This window comes from Thalassophryne amazonica, chromosome 4, assembly GCF_902500255.1.
Source record: "Thalassophryne amazonica chromosome 4, fThaAma1.1, whole genome shotgun sequence".
Taxonomy (NCBI): Eukaryota; Metazoa; Chordata; class Actinopteri; order Batrachoidiformes; family Batrachoididae; genus Thalassophryne; species Thalassophryne amazonica.
This window is the reverse complement of record NC_047106.1, coordinates 61,173,521-61,199,597: the sequence shown is the minus strand read 5'-3', so window position 1 is coordinate 61,199,597 and position 26,077 is coordinate 61,173,521. Positions and strand designations below refer to the sequence as shown.

Below are 26,077 nucleotides of genomic sequence, written 5' to 3'. Positions count from 1 at the left end.
GTTTTCCCTCCATGTGGTACACAAGCGGAGCTGAGGACCCTGAACCACACCTGAAGTGCATTTGCACATTATCATCAGCTGTGTAATCAAAACCTGGTCTTTCAGCTCATCTTTGCCACAATCTACAGCGTTCTTCACAAGCAACTCCGCCTCATCAGCTCCATGAGCGGCCACCTGGGATCGGTTCCTCTCTGTTCCTGCCCAGGGCACCAGTCCAGTCAGCGCTGAGGCTCCCTACTTCCACTGCCTGGAGCAGGGCCTGTCTCCACTCTCCAGACCTCCTGTCTTCACTATTATATTCTGTTGCATTTAAATAAGGATTGTAAATAAATCCTTATCTCATCATTCCTTCTCTCATTCTTGCTCCCCTGCATTTGAGTCCAGACAAGTATCGGTCCAGTCTTGACCTTAACATTAACAATAGTATAAAATAAAAGAGATTGCATATAAAAAAGAGAAAAACATGTACAAAACTGTGTATTTGTACTTGCTTTAATGGCCCTGTACTGTCTGCTTAATGGCAGTAGCTCAAAAGAAGAGTGGCCAGGGTAGGATGAGTCTTTCAGGATGGTGTTGGCTCCCCTGAGAAAATAAGACCAATGAAGGCCCCCCAGTGTGGGTAGAGGGCACCCAGTGATCTTCTCTGCCATTTTGGTAATCCTCTTGAGCTCTTTGCTGTTTACCACAGTGTAGCTGGCAAACCATGTAGAGCAGAGGTGCCCAAGTTCGGTCCTCGAGATCTACCTTACTGACACTCTTAGTTGTCTCCCTGCTCCAACACACCTGAATCCAATGAAAGGCTCAAAAGCCTGCTAAAGTGCTTTTGTAGAGGGTGAAGAGCAAAGGGCTCAGCACACAGCCTTGAAGAGAACCAGTGCGCAGTGTGAGAGCTGTGGATACGTGACTGACTCTCTGTGAGCAATCTGACAAAAAGTCCTTAATCCAAAGACACGTGGAATCAGGGGTGCAGCAGAGGGGTGGGGTGCTGCTAGATATGAGATTTTGCTAAGGGTGTCAGAATGGTCAGAAATACCACTCCATCGCATATTATTCCCTGAGGTAAAGTCAGTACCCATTTGCAGATGTGTGGATTGGGATGATGCCAGCCCAGTCTCACACTTTTTTTTGTGATGCTGTCCCGAATAAAGTGTGAGACTTGCATATTACTCATTCTGCTCTGCATAATATCATTAAATGATTCGAAGAACGTGGAGGAATTTCAGTATGTAAAGGGCAAGGGTGAAGCCTAAACTGAACACACGTGACCTCCAATCCCTCAGACAGCACTGCATCAAGGGCAGTCATTCATCAACAGCTAATATAACCACAAGGACAGGGGATTACTTTGGGAACCCTTTGTGAAGTAACACACCAGAGAGTTACATTCACAAATGACACTTAAACTTTTAGTGTGCAAAAATAAAGCCTTATGTTGTCCTTGTCAAGAAGGGCCATTGGCACCTCTAGGCTCACGGGAATCTGGGTTGGACCATCAGACATTGAAAATGTGTATTTTCATCAGTGCTGGAAAAGATTTTTTTTTAAAAAGTTCATAACACGATTGAGACAGAATGGTGCACGAAAGAGGAGTCAAATGACATTTGTGAAAAATTGGAGCCGCTTCAAACTGAAGTGCTTCAGCTGAAAGACAGAGTCCCCTGCGAGTGCCCATTCGATCCCCCTCTTGGCATGTGTTGGCCAAATTCCAGGTGTCACACACAAGCATACAACACTGCTCGCTGGACACATAGAAAGGCAGAGGTATTCACGCTCCTGGTACGAGAGTTGAGAGCAGCTGATGACATTCAAGCTGTTTGTGAAAATGTTTTAAGTGCCCACGAGTGTTGCGTCACCAAGCAACACATATGGGTGTGGATGTGCCGAACTCCCCCCACCCCCCCAACACATGTGGCTTGCGTGTGTATCGTGCCACCTGCCCCCACAACACATGTGGCTTGCCTGTGTGTCGGATCCCCCCTCAACACATGTGGTGTGCGGGGGGGTGGTGTCACACTTGCATGACATGCTGATATTTATGGACAAAAGATCACATAAGGACCGGCCAGCTATGCAGTGACAGCTGGAAATGACGGCTCAGTGCACGTAACGTGTTTCATTAAAAACACAGACCACAGCCAGGACAGGTATATAAATAAGTACTACAATAACTACATCCACAATTACATAACAAATAACTACAATGATTAATCACAGAGCAAAGAAAAGGAGATTGACACTTTGTTCTCTGCCCAGCCTGGAAGACACTGCCAGCTCTCACGACCTCAGTAGAGCTGCCACCATCAGCAAAGACACATCCCACCCCAGCAACCACCTGTTTGACCTACTACCCTCTGGCCGGCAGTATAGGTCAGTCAAAACTAGGACAAACAGATTCAGGGACAGCTTTCTCCTCAGAGCGATCACTGCACTGAACAATAACAAATCACTCTAATCCGCACCTTTCAGGTTTCTTGTGCAATACCTGTAAACCATGTGTATTATTCCCGTGCAATATGATTCCACAAATGTATGTAATTCCTGTTTTACATTTTACTTGGTCCATTTTATTTTATTTTATTTTACCTTATGTTTCTATTGTACATATACTCTGAATAATTTACCGTTAAATTTTTTATTTGCCTAAAAATTACTCGCACCACGGAAAGCACCTTTTTGGAGTTGCACTCAAATCTCATTGTAATGCAAATTACAGTGACAATAAAGGCAATTCTGATTCTGATTCTTGTTCTGTGGGCTGATCGAACAGATGAGCTTGTCTGTGTGAGCCGCTGCTGATGAGATCTCTGGTCCTGGAGGTCCCAGCTGGAGAAGACATCACATGTTTTCAAGGACATGACCTTACAACTGTATGCCATGCGGCATGTGCGTGTGCCTGCTGTCCTCACGTTGAAATACATAAAACATATATCGCTTTTGCCACGGGCTGGAGCGGCCACTTGGCGCGCACACTGGCAGGTTGTCTCATATGAAAAGGACTATCTGATCATGTGAACACTCAAATGGTGATCTGAATGTCACGTCACCCACATGAGCTCCACATGACGCTGTGTCTCTCCATTGTCGTGCTGCTCGCTGGGCACGCACGTGGGTGTCTGGACATGGGGCCAGCAGATGTGGACATGATAAGCGCACATTGCTTCATTCATGTTATTTCATGACTGTACGTCTATGACCATGGGCCATCTACAGAAGAACAGAAGGTTCATACTTGTATTGTCTGCTCGATTAGAGGAATTCAAAAGAATTGCAGTGTTTTTTTTATTTTTTTTCCCACAGCAGCGATGTCCACGGACCAAGGGTGGCGTGTCCCCCTGCAACCTACAGCCATGAGGCACATGTCACTGTGGGATTTCCCCACATTGTAATAATTAAAATACATATCACATTTGCAATGCGGTCACCAGCGGAACACTGCGTGCTGGACACACCATGCCAACAGATGCGTTCATGACACAAGAGCAGGCACTTCATGAGACAAGAGCCCGGCTGATGTCTTCATTAAAGGGGTACATCAGGTAATTCATGTAAGACATGAAAGCGAGTACAGTAATCCACATCAGAACTTCCTGGTGTATGTCCAGGCGGACTCCGCTCTTTTTAACAGGAATTAAGTATTATAAATTGTGGTGTTTTATTAATTTTTTGCTCCACTGCTGTGTTGCACGTGCTTGCACAGTGTTCGTGCGCGTGGACAAAACCGTTGCCACAGTATTGTGTACACCTGTCCGACCATGTGTCCCTCCAGACAGCAGGTGGAATGTTTCACGGTTCCCCATTTCATTTGTGGTTTGCGGATTTTCTCCTGATAATGCTTCATTGCTTGGTATGCTCAATGCAGAATGTCTTTGAAGTGTTGTGAGAAGGAATGGCAATAATAGGAAGTGGTAAATGCTTTAGTGCCCCAACTGTTTTTGGAATGTATTGCAGTCCTTAAATGTATTAATGGATGCATGTTAACAAATGTAATGACCACAGAAAACATTAAACATCTTGGCTTCATATAGTCTGCAATGAAATAGAAGTCAAAGTAAATGTAATAGTAAGTCCCTTCGGCTGCTCCCTTGTTTGCACTCGGGGTCGCCACAGCAAATCCAAGGTGGATCTGCATGTTGATTTGGCACAGGTTTTACGCCGGATGCCCTTCCTGACGCAACTCCACATTACATGGAGAAATGTGGCAGGGGTGGGATTTGAACCCAGAACCTTCTGAACTGAAACCAAGCGCATTAACCACTTGGCCACCACCCCTGCTTCAAAGTAAATGTAATAATCATTCTTTTTGTTTGTTTGTTAAATTTACATTTTCTGTATCAGCCCAACATTTTCTGATTTGTTGTATATGGTCTAGCCTTGGGAACAGGGATTTAATTTCTGATAGTATGTCTGAAGTAAAGGTTTTATAAAAGCCTCCGGACCTACACGTCAGCCTTGTGGAGTGGTTTACTATGCAATGAAACCTAATAAATGCGGGTTGGAAGTAAACATTATAAATTCCACTGGGGAGCTTACCAATAGGCCCCAGGTGCTAGCAAGTAAATGTTTGTATTGTTGTGTTTCATAGTGTAGCCACAGACGTGTCACTTCAGTCAGTCTGTCTGCTTCTCAGACTAGCCGGTTTAGTGCTAGACTAAGCTACTTAGCCAGGCGTACTGGGAATGTGACGTGACATTGTGTTTTGAGCCTGGAAGAGTGTGGCAACAGAGCCGGTTTAAAATGTTTACTCACTTGACCGGTGTCCATTAACTCATTTTAGCTAATCAGTCTTCTGGCTAATGAGAACAGATGACACCATGGGTCTTAAACATGACGGTGTGGCTGTGTTATGCTACTGGTGGATGTGCCAGGAAACTGAAAAAACAGGATAACCACATGACCTGGACAGATCAGGAAAAGGAGAGGAGTGGTGACAGGATGATGGAGCAAGCTAAGAATAGGAGACAACAGGACAAGGTGATAAAGGATAGTGAAAGAGGAGAGGGGAGAAAGGAGAGGGCAGGACAGAGGATGAATGAGACGGGATTGGATAGGACGGAGTGGGAGAGAACAGGACTGAGTCATCATTATGGTAATAGAGAACAGTAGTGCATGGGGAGCAGCTGAACTGTGCTGACTCACTCAAGTGTGCTTTGACTGAAACGTGGAATGTCAGAGTGCACCCCAGGGACAGCATGATCAGTCCAAGGTTAGAAAATACGCACAGAACTTTATCTGCGGGCCACACTTCTCATTAGACTCCAATAAGAGATCCTGGCTGCAGGCCTGATTAAAAATGAGATTTATTCTCGTGCTGCTCGCCACACTGTGGAAAATGAAACCAATGGACACTAAAGTGAGAAGGGGAGGCTATTTGAAACGTTTCAGGTTTATAATAAAACTGAATTTGCTCATTAGTATGCACCATTTACACCCGCATTTCAACAGTGATTTTCAATAACAGACCAGTCAAGCTGCTATAACTGAAAAGTTTTGTTTGATTAAAAAAGTTAGCTGTTGAAGTTTTGAAGCCTGTTCTTTTCAATTTAAATCTGACAAATTATAGTGTATACTTGACTGGCTTAGATTAAAAAGAAGTAAAGTTAGCAAAAGATTTTAAAAGCCTTGATTTAATACATCACTTAACTGTGCAGTATTTACAAGAACATGTCCATAATATTTCTGGAAGCTCAGTTGAACCATCATCACTCTGTTAATGAGCTTCTAATTAGTGTGAGTGTTAAGCGCCAGATGTAGACTCCGTTTATCCTACATGTGTTCATATTGTAATTCAGTGCACTGCATAAAGAGATGGCAAGTGCCAGCAAAATGCTGCTTGTTTGTTTTAAGTTCCACTATTACACTTAGCATGCCTGATTTCACAACTGGGTTCATCAGTTAATTCAAAATGCTGCAGCTAGAGTACTGACAGGGACTAGAAGGAGAGAGCATATCTCACCCATATTGGCCTCTCTTCATTGGCTTCCTGTTAATTCTAGAATAGAATTTAAAATTCTTATTCTTACTTATAAGGTTTTGAATAATCAGGTCCCATCTTATCTTAGGGACCTCGTAGTACCATATCACCCCAATAGAGCGCTTCGCTCTCAGACTGCAGGCTTACTTGTAGTTCCTAGGGTTTGTAAGAGTAGAATGGGAGGCAGAGCCTTCAGCTTTCAGGCTCCTCTCCTGTGGAACCAGCTCCCAATTCAGATCAGGGAGACAGACACCCTCTCTACTTTTAAGATTAGGCTTAAAACTTTCCTTTTTGCTAAAGCTTATAGTTAGGGCTGGATCAGGTGACCCTGAACCATCCCTTAGTTATGCTGCTATAGACGTAGACTGCTGGGGGGTTCCCATGATGCACTGTTTCTTTCTCTTTTTGCTCTGTATGCACAACTCTGCATTTAATCACTAGTGATCGATCTCTGCTCCCCTCCACAGCATGTCTTTTTCCTGGTTCTCTCCCTCAGCCCCAACCAGTCCCAGCAGAAGACTGCCCCTCCCTGAGCCTGGTTCTGCTGGAGGTTTCTTCCTGTTAAAAGGGAGTTTTTCCTTCCCACTGTAGTCAAGTGCTTGCTCACAGGGGGTCGTTTTGACCGTTGGGGTTTTACATAATTATTGTATGGCCTTGCCTTACAATATAAAGCGCCTTGGGGCAACTGTTTGTTGTGATTTGGTGCTATATAAAAAAAATTGATTGATTGATTGATTGATCAGTTATATCTTCAGGAAGTGAGAAGTTGTGCTGTGTTGGGTTGAAGTCAGGTGTCTGACTTAGCTATTTAAAAATTATAACATTTTTACACTTTTACATTTAGGCACAAATTTATTTCCAAAAATCATACATTTGGTTTTCCCAAGATGAAGTGACAATTTATTAGCATCAAACCAAGCCTTAAATTTATCCAGTTCGTTTACCACCGTGTCAAGAAGCTGTTCAAGATTATCACCACTGCAAAATACAGTTGTGTCATCTGCAAAAAGAACACACCTCAGTACCCGTGACACATAACATATATCATTTATATATAAAATAAATAACAAAGGACCTAAGACCGAACCCTGGGGCACCCCACACGTAATTTCCCGAAGTTCGGAATCAATGTTATTGTATTGAACATACTGATACCGACCATGTAAATAACTATTTATCCAGTCATATGCTAATCCTCTGATTCCATATTTCTGTAATTTAGTTAGCAATATTTCATGATTTAGTGTCAAACGCTTTCTGTAAATCAAAAAAAAAATACCTACTGTATATTGCTTGTTATCGACTGCAGTCGCTATATTTTCCACGAAATCCATCAATGCATGTGAAGTAGTCCTAGATTTTCTAAATCCATATTGTTCTTCACAGAGTATCTCATACTTTAGTAAGTAATTATCCAGTCTTTTTACAAAAAATTTTTCTAGTATTTTAGAAAATTGGGGTAAAAGTGAAATAGGTCTATAATTTGAAAAAGTGTGTTTGTCACCAGTTTTAAACAAAGGTATTACTTTGGCTATCTTCATCTGTGAAGGGAATTTACCAAAACATAATGATATATTACAAATATAAGTGAAAGGTTTTACTATACAATCAATGATTTTTTTCAACAAAGCCATATCCAAATTATTGAAGTCCTTTGATTTCTTACTTTTAGAATTCTGCACCAGATCAATTATTTCTTTTTCATTTGTTCCACCAACAAACATTGACACAGATTTATTAAATGTTATCTTATTTTCAAAAGATTTAATGCTCAATGAATCAATATTACTGGCAAGATTTTTACCTACATTGACAAAATATTCATTAAAATGGTCAGCAATAGTCTCATTATCTTCTATCACAGTATTATTGGAAAGAAAAAAAGAAGGATAATCTCTACCATTTTTGTTCTTTTTTATTACTTCATTTAAAATATTCCATGTATTTTTTATATTATTCTTATTTTTAACAAGTAAGTCACTATAATATCTTTTCTTACTAAATCTCATAATATGAATTAATTTATTCTTATATATTTTATATTTACTTTCAGCTTCCTTTGATCTCGATTTTATAAATTGTTTATACAGTAAGGTCTTCTTTTTACATGCCCTCTGAAGACCCTTGGTTATCCATGGTTTATTGCTGTATCGGTTAGTATATATCTTGTTAACAAGAGGACAGTGTTTATCATATAACTTAGAAATGATAGAAATAAAACCATCATAAGATTCATCAACATCATCAACATAAACATCATTCCAATTCTGGCATAATAAATCCACCCTTAAATTATCAACAGTTATTGGTGTGACATTTCTACTCAATCTATTACAATCCTTTTGAAACACTCGATCATGTGATGCAAAAACAGTAAATACTGGCAGGTGATCACTAATATCATTTACCAGCAATCTTGCACTGAGATTACCAGATATGACATTAGTTAAAATATTGTCAATAAGGGTTGTTGAATTCACAGTTATTCTACTTGGATGAATGATGGTCGGAAATACTCCCAAACAATATAAAGAATTTATAAATGAAGTGGTTTGTGGATGATTGTGAGGATTTAGAAAATCGATATTAAAATCACCACAGATAAATAAATGTGAATTCTTATTTATTTTGTTGTACATTCCCATAATTACTTGTTCAAAAGTATCAATATTTGCTCCGGGAGCTCTGTATAAACAACTAACAACCGTATTTTTTGAATTTATGGATGTAATTTTAACCGTAACACATTCCATGATATTATCAACTGTGAATGACATATTGTGAACTAATTTACAGTTGTAATCAGACCTTACATATAATGCCACACCCCCGCCGCTTCTCTTCTGTCGATTTACCTGAAACAATTGATAACCTTCCAACTGTACAAGATCTTGATTGACATCAGTTAACCATGTTTCTGATATAGCGATCACTGAAAAACTTTTTCTAAATGTATCTAAACAATCATTTATCCTTGAAAAATTCAGAGAAAGACTTCTACTATTAAAATGTATCATTGAAAAATCTCCATCTTTAATTTTATAATCATTAAATTGTTCTTCTGTAAAATAATTACATTGTCGCTCGATATTGTCACTAAAAAAAGAATCTGGATCTGATTCAGGTTCAAAATGGCGAGAGGCAGGATGACTATAATTAAATGTTTCCAAACAGAGCTCCTTGGCAGAAATAAACTGATTATTAACCGTTTTCATTATATTATATACAGATTTTCCTCCATCATCACAATCAACCAGTACATTTCTTTATGTATTACTTCACAACTTACATCAGTTAAACTTACTAAGATCATGTTCATCTTTAATCCATAAGGTTTTAGCTTCTTCAGGTGTTCCATTTAATTTAATATAAACTTTACAGTTAAATGTCCAAGTAGCCTGTATCTTGTTTTGTTTTCTTAAAAATCATGCCTGTCTTGCTAAATCTGAATTTTTCTTGGTCAAGTATTCATTTATATATACATTCGTTCCTTTTAAATTCTTTGCTTGTTTTAGAATTGCAAACTTCTGTTTCCTGTTTCTAAGCCTCAATAATATGACTTTAGGTTGATTTTGACCTCTCCGCGGTAAAAGGTGACTACTATCGATATCATTAGGGTTTATTAAAATTCCTTTGTCCTTCAAAAGTGAAATCACCTGTTCCTCTACAGAGAGGTTGTCCATTTCAGAGGGCTCCCTTCCTGAAGCCACCGCTCTTGCATAACTTCGAGGCTTAATGTCCAAACCTGTAATGAGAAGGTCATTTGACCTAGTCTGTTGTTCAAGTTCTGCAATTCGATTTTCCATAAGTTTTAATGATTTGTCTTTCTCTTCATTTGCCTTTTGTAATTCAACAACTTGTTTTGTTAATTCCAATATTTTTTGTTGTTGTTGTGAAATAATTTTCAGTTGATCAGCCACTTCTTTAATGGGCTTCATTTGTGCTGACATCTCATTTAACATTTTTCTAATGTCCTCAAGTTCTTCCTCCATAAACACAGTACCCTTTTTTGGAGCCATAGCTGACGGGTCCTGAAGGCGAACCTACGACACCGACAGCAGGAGGTCCAACAAGCAGCAGCCGCAGATTTAGTAGGCCTCAAAACAGGCCGACGCGGTATAAGCACCCCTCGAGGCAAGTCGACAAAAGACCACTGCAAATCTCCCAGCAGCAGCAGCAGTAGCAGCGGTCTCAATGGATCTGATGGCAGCTGACGAATGCCGACGATGGTATCCAGCAGCAGCAACACGACGGATCCAACCGCCCCTGAGATGGTTGACGCATGCTAACAGCAGCGTCTCAGGCAAGCGTCGACCGCAACCCACCAGCCGTACTGCAGCCGCAGATCTTACAGGTCACAAAGGCGAGCTACTGGACTTCGACAGCGGTGTTCCAATCATTACAATAGCCGCAGGACTTACTTCGAGTTTTTCGCTGGTGGTCACAATACCGTTCTAACAGCAGAGCTAACGTTGAACATGGACAAGAAGCCCTGTGAGCGTGAGCAGGAAGCCCGTGACGTGAGTCTGATTCGACTCCACCCTCTATATATATATATATATAATATACTGTATAATTATGCATTTATTGTTATTTACATTAATTATTAAGATCCTATTGTCTTATCTACAATTTCTACATGTTCAATCAAGCCTCTCTATTTTGTCACACGATAACATCACAAGGACCAGAATGGAAATAACTGTTTATGCTTTTTTGTGTTATCTGTGTATCATTGATATTTTCACCTCTGTATGTTTGCATTGATGTTGCAGAATAAATCAATCAAGCAATCATAAACAATATTTTATTTACCTTTTAATGGCATCTGCAGCAGGTGCGTATATGAGCTTTTGAAAAGACCAGAAGTTACCGTTGACCGTGTGTGATGGCCATGCCTGCTGTTAGATAATATCTGTGCTAATTCCTTGTTTTTTTGTTGTTGTTGTTGTTTTTGTTTTTTACTTTTTATTTGTGCTTTTTTCAAATTATTACAAAGGCATAATATTGGAACTTAATCTGTGGGGTTCTATCAAAAAGGAAAAACATGATTATACAGTAGAGTTTTATAATCAATCCACTTTGACCATCCATCCATCCATCCATTTTCTTCCTCTTTATCCGGAGTCGGGTCGCGGGGGCAGCAGCTCAAGCAAAGCCGCCCAGACCTCCCGGTCCACACACACCTCCCCCAGCTCCTCCGGGGGAACCCCAAGGCGTTCCCAAGCCAGCCGAGAGATGTAGTCCCTCCAGCGTGTCCTGGGTCTTCCCCGGGGCCTCCTCCCAGTGGGACGTGCCCAGAACACCTCTCCAGCGAGGCGTCCAGGGGGCATCTGGAAAAAAAGATGCCCGAGCCACCTCAACTGACTCTTTTCGACGTGGAGGAGCAGCGGCTTGACTCCGAGCTCCTCACCCTATCTCTAAGGGAGTGCCCAGCCACCCTGTGGAGGAAACTCATCTCAGCCGCTTGTACTCGCGATCTTGTTCTTTCGGTCATGAGCCAAATCTTATGACCATAGGTGAGGATCGGAACGTAGATCGATCAGTAAATCGAGAGCTTTGACCCCCTACTCAGCTCTCTCTTCACCACGACGGTCCGATACAGCGACCGCATCACTGCAGATGCTGCACCGATCCGTCTATCGATCTCACGCTCCATCTGTCCCTCAATCGTGAACAAGACCCCGAGATACTTAAACTCCTCCACTTGAGGCAAGGACACTCCACCAACCTGAAGAGGGCAAAGCACCTTTTTCCGGTCGAGAACCATGGCCTCGGATTTGGAGGTGCTGATTTTCATCCCGGACGCTTCACACTTGGCTGCAAACCGCCCCAGTGCACGCTGAAGGTCCTGATTTGACGAAGCCAACAGAACCACATCGTCCGCAAACAGCAGAGACGAGATTCTGTGGTTCCCAAACCAGACCCCCTCTACACCCTGGCTGCGCCTAGAAATTCTGTCCATAAAAATAATGAACAGAACCGGTGACAATGGGCAGCCCTGGCAGAGGCCAACGTGCACTGGAAACAGGTTTGACTTACTACCGGCAATGCGAACCAAGCTCCTGCTGCGGTTGTACAGGGACCGGATAGCCCTTAGCAAAGGACCCCGGACCCCGTACTCCCGGAGCACTCCCCACAGGGTGCCCCGAGGTACACAGTCGAACGCCTTCTCCAGATCCACAAAACACATGTGGACTGGCTGGGCGAACTCCCATGAACCCTCGAGCACCTGATGGAGCGTGTAGAGCTGGTCCAGTGTGCCGCGACCAGGACGAAAACCACACTGCTCCTCCTGAATCCGAGGTTCGACCATCGGTCGAATTCTCCTCTTCAGTACTCTGGAATAGACCTTACTAGGGAGGCTGAGGAGTGTGATCCACTATAGTTGGAACACACCCTCCGGTCCCCCTTCTTAAACAGAGGGACCACCACCCCGGTCTGCCAATCCAGAGGCACTGTACCCGATCGCCACGTGATGTTGCAGAGGCGTGTCAGCCAAGACAGTCCCACAACATCCAGAGACTTAAGGTACTCAGGACGGATTTCATCCACCCCAGGAGCCTTGCCACCGAGGAGCTTTCTAACCACCTCGGTGACTTCGGCCTGGGTAATGGATGAGTCCATTACTTTACTTTACTTTGACCATCGTTTCTCAAATTTACCAGCTTTCAAACTCAGACAGTGAGTAATTTTTTCCATCAAATAAATTTCCTTGATTATGTCAATCCACTGTTGTATTTCCAGTGGGTTGCTTTTTAACCAATTCCTTGTTATAACTTTTTTGCTGGCCACAAGCATAATTTTAAAAAACAGATGTCTTCAGTTTGAATAATTCCTTCAAGTAGCAAGCCCAAGTATACAACACGTGGGTCATTTGTTGTGAAAAGTGTGATGACACGGACCCACAACAGGGGGTGTAAATGAAAGGTCAATGGAAATACGAAGTAACAATTTAATGTTGTGAAAAGTGAAGTTGGTGTCGTGTGGGCAGGCTCGAGGATAGGAGACGCCTGTCCAGAGAAGAGTCGGAACCCACATGATTTCCACCGCCAGCGGATCTGGAACACCCCAGAGCTGCCAAGTCCTGAGTCCCCAGGTGGCCACCGTCTCCAGCTGTCAGATCGGGTACTACTGGCAGGAAACAGAAACAGTCAAGAGTGGGTGTGTGTGCACACACCCAGTAAAACAGTCAGCAGGTAATCCTTTAGGAGAAAACACCACCTCCTGATCTCACTACTTCCTTTTACGTGCAGCCTCCACTCCACGAGTGTAAGAGTGAAGAGCGGGAATGCCAACTCTTACCAACTCCCTCCAACTCGGCAGACAGTGAAAAGCTGCAAAACTCAGAAGTACAGTTCACCAGCTACCAGCTCAGATGCAAAAGACATCACAACTTAGCTTAGCTGAATTATGCAACGGCTGAGTGTCTACCTGAATGGTTTGACGATTTCTCGGCAGAGATGTGGTGTCCTCTCCCAGCCTTTATGGGTGAGGTGTGATGAAGGTGATGAGTGACAGCTGTCAATTCCAGTTCCTGGCGGCGACTGTGCCCTCTGGTGGCGCCCTCTGGCGTTGGGCCAGCAGTACCTCCTCTTCGGGCGGCCCACACAACATCATTAGGAATTGTGTAGCCCAGTATTTTTCCCATTACTTTTGCAAGATTTTCCGAAAACAAAACAATTTTTGAACACTTCAAAAAATATATGAGCATGATTGGCATTCTGAACCCCACACAATCTCCAGCATTGTTGTTTTTTGTTGTTGTTGTTGTTGTGAGAGTGTAGGAACACGGACCCACAACAGGGGGCGCAAATGAACGGACAATGGAGGAAGTCAAATAACAACACTTTACTGTTGTGAATGAGCACAACAAACACGGCAGGTCACAATAGTATGCAATGAAGTCAATTTACAGAACGTGTCATGTGGGCAGGCTCGAAGATAAGAGACGTCTGTCCAAAGCAGAACTGGAACCACACGATTTCCTCCACCACCGAACCCCGGGAATACTGGAGCCGCCAAGTCCTGAACTCCCAGGTGGCCACTGCCTCCGCTTGTCGGATCTGGTACTGCTGGCGAGGAACAAAAACAGTTAGATGTAGGTGTGTTTATACCCAGCAACACGTATGGTGGGAAATCCACCTCCACCTCTCGTCGAAAAGTCTGCTGTCAAAAAACACAAAGCAACAATATTCTTCTGTCGAAAAGACAACTTGATTGGCTGAGCTTGTTACCTCCTAAGCATAGCAATATCTCGGCAAAGAAGTGGAGATGTCGTCCTGCTGATATACGATTGAAGATCAGATGATAAGTGACAGCTGTCACCCCGGCTGCTCCTGTGAGGCGGCGGCGCCCTCTTGTGCCTGGAGCCCGCACTCCAGGCAGGGTGCCCTCTGCTGGTTGTGGGCCAGCAGTACCTCCTCTTCAGCGGCCCACACAACAGTTGTTTGGTTTTGATGTTTGGAGTAATAAAATATCTCACCATGTTTTTCCAACCAAATCCTCTCCATTGCCTTGAAGTGGTTGAAGTGTGCTGTGAGAGACATATAGAGTGCCAGTCATCCTCTGACAATTCAATATTCAGTTCTGTTTCCCATTTTTGTTTTATATACCAAGTATTATTCTTGTTTGCATTTTGCAATGATTTATACAGTCTTGATACAGTTTTGGGGGGTAATTGTCTATATGCCTTGGTCATAATTTCTACTAAATCGCTGCCCTCATTTGTTAAATGTTTTCTAATTTCTGAGTTGTAAAAATATCTTAATTAGAAATACCTAAATAATTCAGACTTGTCGAGATCAAATTCCTGTTTAATTTTCTCAAAAGATTTAAAAATATTTCCTTCTACCAATGTGCATATGGCTGTGATTCCCTTATCAATCCATTTTATAAAGATGGCATCCAGTTGTCCACCTCCAAATTTTGGGGAGTACGCTGGCCACACCAAAACTCTACAGTCACCCTCAATCCCACATCTATTCACCACATCCCACCAAATTTTAATAGTCATCTCAATAATAGGATTCATATTTTCCGGTTGTGTCTTATGTTTTTCACCAAGTCTTGTTTGTGGTTGACAAGTATAGTAATTTAACTCAGTTTGTTTCCATTTTGATTCATATTGTGGTGAACACCAGTAGGCAATGTATCTTAGCTGAGCAGCCAGAAAATTATTTTTAAAATTTGGGAGGGCCAGCCCACCCTGTTTTTTCTTAAGTTGGAGTGTTTTCAATTTAATCCTGGGCGTTGTTCCCCTCCAAATAAATCTACATACAAGTTTATCTCACTTGGCAAATTGTTTATCTGGAATTTGAATTGGTAAGGTGATGAATAAATACAATAGGCGAGGCAGCACATTCATTTTTATGACCTCAATTCTAGAACTGAGATCCATAGTCAGAGTTGCCCATGTTGTCAGATCTTTTTGAATTACGACATTAATCTTATAATAATTCTCCTCATACAGTTGGTTTGGATCTCTAGTTAGATATACTCCAAGATAATTTATTTTATCTAAGTCCCATTTTAGTTTATATTTTCATCTGATTGAATCACTGGGGATGTATTTGATAGATAGGATTTGAGTTTTTAAAATATTTAATTTGTACCCAGATTTCCTTCCAAAATATTTGAGAAGTTTTAGCAGCTGGGGAAATGTATTATCAGGATTCTGGAGGAATACAATAATGTCATCCACAAATAGACCTATTCTTTGTTCTTCCCTCAAAACCCTAATTCCCTCCAGCTTACTGCTTTGTTGTATATGTTGAGCCAATGGTTCAATAAACAGTGTGAAGAGGGAGGGGCTTAAGCAACAGCCTTGCCTAGTGCCTCTAAATAACTCAAAGCTGTCCATCAGATCTCCATTTATTTTGATCCTGGCCGATGGTTTTTGATATAAGGCCTGAATACCCTCAACTATGGCATCGTTAAAACCCATTCTTTTTAGGACTGCAAATAGGAGTTTCCATGAAACCCTATCAAAAGCCTTTTCAGCATCTAAGCTTACTAAGGCAGTTGGAATGTTATGTTTATTTACTTCATTTATGACATGTAATGTGTGTCAGATGTTATCTTGCGTTTGACATCCTTTTATGAAACCTGTCTGGTCTTTATCAATCAGATCTGGAAGAAAGACTTCTAGACGTTTTGAGATTATAGAGGTAAAAAGTTTGTAATCCACGTTTAAAATAGAAATTGGTCGGTACGACTCACAATACTCTTTATTTTTGCCTTGCTTTGGTAAGACTGAAATGATTGCATCCTGCCAAGAAGGAGGGATTTTTGCATGTTTAAGTGTCCATTTAAAAGAGTCCAATAAAAGAGGAGCTAGGTCTTCTTTAAAGACCTTGTACTACTCATTTGGATAGCCATCACTCCCTGGACTTTTATTATTTTTAGTTCTACTAATGGCCTGGTTCAATTCTTCTTTAGTAATTGGTTTTGTTAAGGATTTGTTTTGAGTAATTCCTATGGAGGGAAGATCTAAATTTAACAAGTAATCTTCAATTTCATTTTCTCTCACAGTTTCTGACTGACCATATAGGGTTTTATAATAGGTTAAGAAAATGTCTTTAATTTTTTCTGGCTCATAGTGTATTTCTTGATTTATTGGGTCTCTGATCTTATTGATTGTAGTCCTTAACTGGAGTGCTCTTAGACGATTTGCTAATATCTTGGTAGCTTTGGTTCCTGACTCGTTGACTGACTTGTTTTGTAAATCTCAATTTCTTTTCAGACTCCTCATTGACCAAATCAGTCAGTTGTTCCTTAACATTTTTTTACACGTTCTGCCAAGGTGCTACTTGTATCAGTATGTTGCTGTTTTTCTAAGTTCCTTAATTGCTCCTCCAGTTTTGATTGTGTTAGCCTTTTCATCCTTTGAATATAAGCAAATCTTGATATCAAGTTTCCTCGCATGACCGCTTTAATAGTGTCCCAAACAATGGTTGGTTCTATCTGCTTATCTTTGTTATTAGTGATACATTCTTGAATTTCTTTTTTAATTTCTTGCACAACTGCATCACTGTTAAGCATATCAGTATTCAATTTCCAAAGTGTTTTCTTAGTTTGATTGTGTAAATTTACAGTTAGATTTATGGCATTATGATCTGACACATCCGCTATCCCTATTTCACAGTCTGTTACTCTATGTATGTCACTAGTATTCATCAGAAAAAATTCAATCCTGGAGTGTACCTTATGAGCTGCTGAAAAATGTGTATAGTCTTTCTCCACAGGATGCATTTCCCGCCAAACATCACAAAGCCCTACCTGCTTCATAAGTGACTTCAGGGCTTTCGATTTTATAGTATTGTGTTTTTTAACACTTGTTGTGTCTTTTGAATAATTCAAAATAGTGTTCCAGTCTCCCCTGCCAATCAAAATGCCATCACTTATGCTAGATATTATATTGAATAATAGTTGAAAAAGTTTTTTATCTTCTTCTGGAGGTGCATACACATTAATCAGGGTCACCGTAGTGTTGTCAAACCTCCCTTTAACAATTACAAATCTGCCCTCTTTATCTCGGCATTCCTCCAGCATTTCAAAGTGCACTTTGTTTGATATTAGGGTTATCATTCCTCTTCTTCTGCTGTTTTTTATGCGAACTGTAAAAAGAATTAATGTAACCAAATTTACTTCCTCCATAAAAGTCCAATGTTTTGACAGTCTTTGAGTGCTGCTCCTCGTATATATGGATTAAAGAAGCCATGTAATGTTTCTGTTGTAAAAAGTGTGGACAAGGGGGGGGGGGGCACAGAATTATGACTCATCTTCATTTCTTAGAAACTCCTTCAGTTTTTCTTTAGCCCTTTGAGCAGCAGCTGGCACGCGTTCCTCACGAGGTCACACGCTCCTCTGCCACTCCAAGCACCTGAGGAGTCGTGACGTCCTATCCTCTCCTGAATCAGCTGGCACCTCCACCTTGTATCCCCGCTTCTGCAGCTCGAGTCCCGCATCGCGTGCGTTACCGTAATACCTCACGCCATCCTGTCAGTGGATCCGCATGCTCGTGTATGGCGTTTGCAAGCGTACACCTTTTTCCTTCAGCACTTTTTTAATCCCTTGATATTAATTGCGTTTTTGGGCGATCTCTGTTGCATAGTCATGATCAAAATAAATGGTCGTCCCGTTTCGCTGGATCCACCCCTTTTTCCAAGCTTCTCTGAGAATCAATTCTTTTATAGTGAATTCTTAGAAATTGACCATGATCAGTCTCGGGGGTGCACCGGGGCAAGGTCTTTGATGTGGGACCCGGTGCGCACATTGGATCTTTAAGTCCAGTCCATCCGGTAGTGGCAACTCCCGCTTTAGAAATTCCATCACAAACTGCATCATTGATTCGTTTTCTTCTGCCTCCTCGATCCCAAAGAGGCGTATGTTATTTCTTCTGGATTTCGATTTATGTCTGTCATTTTGTTTTGAATGTTTCTTTGTCGTTTGATGTACTCAGCCAGCGCGTCAGTCAACTCCAGTATCATGTCATCTGCATGCCCCACACGCTCCTCCGCATTATCCAGTCTGGTTTTCATTGTGACTATTAATTAATCCAAAATGAGGGATACAATGGTTTGGTTCTTGGTAAGAGACAGTAAATTACAAAAAGAACCGGGAGAAATTACACCGCTGATGTCAGCAAGATGTCTTCTAAATCACTCCAGAGGTGTTATCAGGTTACAAAAATAGTGTTTTCAGTTTGAGAAGTGTTCATTTCTCGCTAGCTTTTACACAATACATAACATGTTAGATTTACACAGAAACACAGCAGTTTCAGAGCAGATTCTCCCATGGTGGATTAGCAGCTAGGGAGAGACCAGCCAGTGCTGCCATGGTGCCTCTCTACTCTGATTGGCTTTCACCGTTTCCTTCTCAGAATCCCGACCCCCTCACCACCACCACCCCAGAAGAAAAACAAAAGCCTATTTGCATTTGATTCATGCTGGCAGCTGTAGTAGCATAACAATAGGAAACAGAATGTGACAGTTTGACCTCTTAAAATGGGTCAAGGTTAACGATCTTTGAACTTGTCCAAGGTCTGTGTCCCAAGAATGTTCCCTGCGAAGACCTTGACAGTAATAGGACTGGAATTATGGTGATCACAGACAGACAGACACAAGGCCTTCGCAAAACCCCATAGCCATATTTTGGCCTCGGGTAATAAAGACAGGCCTAGAAAGTTGCTTGTGAAGCATTGTTAAGATAAAATGAATTTTATTATTCCTGCAAAGGCAATTTCAAGGTTATACACAGCAACTAAAGAGTCAAAAATATGACCTACAGCCAAACAGACAAGAAAGCCACAGTGTTTGCAGTGAAAACATATTGCCCTGGATGATTGCATAAACATAAAGTAATATACTGAACCTCATGCAAGAACAACTCGTACTAACGTGTTCAGAAATGTCTTGAATGAATGATTGAAGAGAACTTCCCGCTTCAACGCTTTTCCCCTTATTTGTGTTTTCTCTTGGATAAGAATAAATCACAAGTGGTCCAGACCTGCCATGGGTGTCTTGCAAATAGTCTGCTGTCATAAAACCTGTTTTGAGTATTTCTTTGTGTATTTTCTTATTTTGAAACATTTTTATTCTGAAAAGCCCGTACAAATTGCTGCCCTCTTTTACTGTACAATATTAGTTGTAGTATGATTTCAAAGTAATTCACATAGCCTGATGTCATGTATCATTATTAATCCCAGGCATGGGATTAATACATTTACAGTAGACAAATACATTTTTTACATCCACAGTAATTAGAGCATTGTTGCCCATTGGGAAGTGACAGACAAAGTAAGAGATAGAGAGCTTATTAAACATTTTAACAGATGACGTTACGGCTACATTCGATTTTTTAAAAATAAAATGCAAATATTTGGCAGGATTTACCTATCTGTCGCCATGAAGATTAGAATTACAGTTCTTGCGAGAGTCTAGCTACAGTGACAGGTAGCACAGAGATGGCAAAACCTAGTGCATACACAGACAGGTACTTGTGTTTATATATTAGATAAGCAGGCTCTGAAAAATGAATGTTACTATATCAAGGAGGTGGTCAATGCACTTAGTTTCATTGCGGACCCTGTCCCCGAGGGACACGGTCGAACGCCTTCTCCAGATCCACAAAGCACATGTGGACTGGACTGGTTGGGCAAACTCCCATGAACCCTCGAGCACCCGTTGGAGTGTGTAGAGCTGATCCAGTGTGCCGCAACCAGGACGAAAACTACAACAGATATGTACGTGTGGTTTTTGTATTATATGCAGTGATTTACAGTAATACGGTTTTATATATATATATATATATATATATATATATATATATATATATATATATATGCATGCTTACATTTATTATAAATCCATGGACCTATAATATATACACCTGCCTGTATAAAAGTATGCAAAAATGTATATGAAATCTGATATGAATATAAGTAATGATATAGTATAGAAATAATGAACGTTTGTGAGTGCAGTGGAAAGAATATTTGCATGAATTGAAAGACGACGGCCTGACGGCTCTTTGAATGGTTCATGCCATCTTTCAACAAACGGACATATTCTTTCCATTGCATTGGAAAACATCCATTATTTGTTTTACATTACCGCAATAGATCTGTGACAGGTCTTTCTTCTAGGATCAGAAAGTGGAATACAGTGGGACCCAGTAGTTCAATCTGCCCTGCAAGACTCATGGAGCACATTGGCCATCTTCAATCCAGTGAAAAATCCCAATTAACACTTGTCCGCCATCTTGCTGATTTCATGTGTCAAGCTCATCATGGCTTCATGGAGATGTACAACAGTGTGAAACTTATGAGATAAAAAAAACATGACTAGTACCAAAATGCATGCTAAAGGCGTTGCCAACGTTGATTCTGAGATGCGTCACCAACTCAAGTTTGCAGGAACTGCCTTCGGTTGGCTTTGCACTGGTGTTATCCACAACAGAGACCTTTGGCACAAGATGAAAATCCTCATCTACAAAGGTGTTGTAATGCCAACCCTGCTGTACAGATCTGAGCTCTGGATCACCTCCAGCCACCACCTAAAGACCTTTGAGCAATTCCAGTAATGCTGCCTGATGACTATCATCCGCATCAGGTGGGAAGACTACCATACCAATGTCAGCATCCTGGCTGAAGACAAGTTCTAGAACCAGCTTTGGTGGGTGGGTCACGTCATTATGATGGATGACAGCTGACTTCCCAAACAGATCTTGTACTCCAAGCTGAGTGAAGGAAAACAGTCCAGAGGAGGGCAGAAGAAACACTACAAGGACCCTCTGAAGCACAACCTTAAGAGCTGCTCCATTGACTGGAAGGCCTGGGAAGAACAAGCAAGCAATGATCCACACAGGAATGGAAGTCTTCAAACAAAAAAAATGATGCGGACACAGAGGAGAAAAGGGAAGGAGAGAAACCAAGATCCTAACCGACAGAAGCTTCCCTTGGAAGCACATGCAGCGTCAGTCAGAAACAGTACACGTCAAGATGGCCTGTTCAGTCATCTCCATATCCAGCATCCTGTCAGGGAATCCATAATGAGATGATCTTCCACAATGACAATGAAGACAAATATGTGAAATGTGTATGTATACATAAAACAGTGGAATTGCAGAGTGCTGGGTGGTATAACAGAAACCACAGCAGTAAGCTCTTTTTTAAGTATTTGCTGTTAATTCCAAGGTGCTGCTGACCGCTTACATCACAAATACTTATTCTCTTTATAGCCTCCACTTGTTTCTCATTCTTCTCCTGCAAAGACGGATGCCTGGTAACTCATTTAAATAGATACAGTCTATGCCCTCCTCTCCCTGCCGCCGTCAAAATAAATAGTCAGTCTGTCGGCAGCACTTACCATGCCACTGCAAACCTCTGATAAACCTTTAAAGCCCTTTGACACTTGCTTTCCTATCAAGAAGCCCTTTGGTGTTTACTTTGGCTGTTAATCCTTATACTCTGTGGATTGTTTATTATGTTTAGTCTATTTCAAGCATGTTTCTGTTTGTCATCTTTTCTTATTCTGTCTTCAAGACTTTCTCCTTACTCTCACTCTTGCTGCTCTTGCATTTCTCGGCTGCTAACAAAGAAATATCATTTATAAAGGAGACAAGGGATGGGTGAGTCGAGGTGGGGAGAGGCATGCAGTTCAGAGTCAAGAATCATGGCCTTCATATTTTCATGGATGTGGTTGCAATTAAATTCTCCACTCTTTTGGTTTCTCGTGTTCTTTGCTTGGAATTGTCACAAGATTTGCTACCAGTTTTACTCTGGATGTCTTTACTGACGCACTCCAGATGTACTAGTAGAATGAGGTACAGGTGGCTTTGAACTGGGGCACCTTTAAAATGGAAAATAATTGCATTAATCACTTGCACCACCTTGCCGCCATTATGAGATAATATACTTTATTATCACTTTACCGAGGCGTTGCTAGGCCGGTAGTGTGACAGATATTCACCCTCTAACTCGGGCGAATATCTGTCATTTTGGGCAACTCGTCATGAACGTCGGGCCTCTGAAAATGCATACTGCCCTGCAAAAGCATGTTATTGTATTATTATTATCACTTTACCGGGGTGTTGCTAGGCCGCCCGGCACCGCCCACCATGGCTATAACCCTGGCCATCATACTTTAAAATTCTACAGGCCACGCAAGCCCCCCCTGCTCAAGCCAGCACATGTCCATGTCTGTTTGAAGTTCACCGGTGACCATCTGGATGATCCAGAGGAGGCATAGGAGGGCATGTGGTCAGATGAGACCAAAATAGAGCTTTCTGGGAAAAACTTCACTCGCTGTGTTTGGAGGATGAGAATAAATCCAAGAACACCATCTCAACCATGAAGTAGGCGGAAACATCATTTTTAGGGCTGCTTTTCTGCAAAGGGGACAAGACAACTGCACCGTATTGAAGGGAGGATGGATGGGGTCATATATTGTGAGATTTTGGCAAACAACCTCCTTCCCTCAGTAAAAGCATTGAAGATGGGTTGTGGCTGGGTCTTCCAGCATGACAATGACCCGAAACACAAAGCCAGGGCAACTAAGGAGTGGCTCCGTAAGAAGCATTTCAAGATCCTGGAGTGGCCTGGCCAGTCTCCAGACCTGAACTCAAAAGAATATCTTTGGAGGGAGCTGAAACTCAAAACCGAAAGATCTGGAGAAGGTCTGTATGGAGGAGTGGACTACAATCCCTGCTGCAGTGTGTGCAAACATGGAAACTACAGGAAACATTTGACCTCTGTAATTCTCAAGGTCACGCTACATCACCAGTCAAAGTGGCCAATCCGAACGTGAGAATTCGTGCTTCCATGACAACACGCTCGGTCTGTATGCTGTTTTATTGAAATCAGACGGTTTTTTTATTGTCTCTAACTTGCTTCTAACGGCCAGCTGACAGCTATCATTGCCTCGAATGGTGAGAGTTATACACTAAGATGAGGTGAAATGATCCATTGTACATTAAATTGACTTTATTGACAAGTCTGACTCCTTTGAAAAGTGACCAAATTACAAGTATATAAGCAATGTTTTCACTGAGAGGAAAACCCGCCCCTCAAGGTAACCTGCCTGGATACTGACCTTGAGAATTATAAACAAATGTTTCTGTACCAAATATTAAGGTCTGTTTTTCTATTGTATCAATTACTTATTTCATGCAATAAAATGCAAATTACTTGTTTAAAAATCACAGAATGTCATTTTCTGAACTTCTTTAGATTCTGTCTCTCACAGTTGAAGTGTACCTATGATAAAAATTACAGAAATCTCCATTCTTTGTAGGTCGGAAAACTTGAAAAATCGACAGTGCATCAAATGCTTATTGATGCACTGTTGATGCACACACAGTTGTATGCAAACGTTTGAGCACCCCTGATGATTTCCACGATTTTCCGTTATAAATCATTGGTTGTTTGGCTCAGTGATTTCAGTTAAATATCCAGCCCAGTCTCATTTTTTTCCATGCTCCCGTCAGAAAATGAGTCAAATTATTGTGATTTTTTAAAACTCACTATTACTAACCCTACTCCTACCAGTTGTTTATGTTCAGGGGAGAAGCTCATCAGCAACCCACCCGGTGAGGTGATTGGTTGCAAGGAAAACCTGCAGTGTTTTGACCTTCGTTGCCCAGCCCTGCTCCATAAAGTCGAGTGTCGTCTTCACTAACTTCTTTGTGTCTCACAGCTTCAGTATGAGACTCAAGTTGTAGAATTCTCCCTGCTAGGGAGGCTAAAACTCTCTCACCTTGATCAGACATCTTTGCTGAATGAAATGATCTGCATACTGTATCAGGATCCTGCACTTGTCACCAGGGTAACAAAAAATGGGGGTGTGTCACTGGTGGGGCTGAAAAATGGGGACTCCTGATTTGATGCAAAGTGGGGCGATACAAAGCCTGGTATTTTCAATGTCTAAGATTTGTATCGCCCTGATTTTATTGCCACAGTTTCCAGAGCAGTAAAATTGATAGGACAAGTGTATGATTTATCAGCCCTATTTTTTCTTGTATCTCAAGAGAGTTGGTTTATGAGTATAGGGCAGATTTTTGTAATATGTCATAATAAGTATTGACTAGAATGCAACCAGTCATGTGCTATGAAATATTGATCAACATGCTGGACAGTCTATTTTCAGTCTGTTTGCACACACTGCAAATTATTTGTTTCTTACCTAGATAAAAAAAAAAAACAAATTTAGATTTAGAAGTGCTAGATAAATTATCTTGTTTTCATAGTAAATTTCTTATTTTAAGTGTTCAACTTTACACTCCAATTTTCTTTCTAGATTTAACAAAATTAATTCAAGAAATCTTGTGAAGTGAAATTATCTGCTGCATGAACAGATAATTTCACTTGTTTTGAGCACATTTCCTTCAGATTTAGTGTTTAGACATCCGTTTGATGCAGTGCAAAATCGGGCAGAGCGATGCATCTAAACCGTGGTTGCACGGCACTTAGCTGTACGGTCACATTAGTTTGCCATGATGCATTTGATGCATGTTCTCAAGGTCTGTGCATCTCCATAAGACGTCTTGTAAATCACTTCAGAGGTGTTATCCAGTTACAAAACCAGCATTATTAGATTTAGAAGAATTTGTTTCTCAATAATTTGATTTTACAAATCATGAGAAACATCTTAGATTAACACAGAAGCATTTTTTGCCATGTTGGATTCAATTTCAATGAAATGTATTTCATTTATAAACAACCCCAGTTCCAATGAAGTTGGGATGTTGTGTAAAATGTAAATAAAAACAGAATACAATGATTTGCAAATCCTCTTCAACTTATATTCAATTGAATACATCACAAAGACAAGATATTTAATGTTCAAACTGATAAACTTTATTGTTTTTGTGCAAATATTTGCTCATTTTGAAATGGATGCCTGCAACACATATCAAAAAAGCTGGGACAGTGGTATGTTTACCACAGTGTTACATCACCTTTCCTTCTAACAACACTCAATAAGCATTTGGGAACTGAGGACGTTAATTGTTGAAGCTCTGTAGGTGGAATTCTTTCCCATTCTTGCTTGATGTACGACTTCAGTTGTTCAACAGTCCGGGGTCTCCGTTGTCGTATTTTGCGCTTCATAATGCGCCACACATTTTCAATGGGCAACAGGTCTGGACTGCAGACAGGCCAGTCTAGTACCCGCACTCTTTTACTACAAAGCCACGCCGATGTAACACATGCAGAATGTGGCTTAGCATTGTCTTGCTGGAATAAGCAGAGACGTCTCTGAAAAAGACGTTGCTTGGATGGCAGCATGTGTTGCTCCAAAACCTGGATGTACCTTTCAGCATTGATGGTGCCATCACAGATGTATAAGTTGCCCATGCCATGGGCATTAACACACGCCCATACCATCACAGATGCTGGCTTTTGACATGTCTAATGTGTTTGCGCAACATGACCTGGATTTTGGCCGAACTGATAAGGTGACACATCACATTAAACTGTCTGATAAACTCCCTTCAGACAGCGTGCCCAGCCAATGCACCCACAGGACATTGAAACGGTCCAAAAACATCCAAATCCAAGCGCTTCTTAATGCTCGGGTTATCAGAAACTCAGATTCGCCATTTGCT

The 26,077-nt window shown here is 41.4% G+C and overlaps 1 long non-coding RNA gene across 1 annotated transcript; it reads left to right on the top strand.

The window, feature by feature from the left end:
* Positions 1-2,583: 2,583 nt before the first annotated feature.
* Positions 2,584-24,259, top strand: LOC117509180. Its single transcript, XR_004560292.1, has 3 exons — positions 2,584-2,597; positions 10,030-10,035; positions 24,136-24,259. It is a non-coding gene; the product is annotated as an uncharacterized LOC117509180 (long non-coding RNA).
* The last annotated feature ends 1,818 nt before the right edge of the window (positions 24,260-26,077 follow it).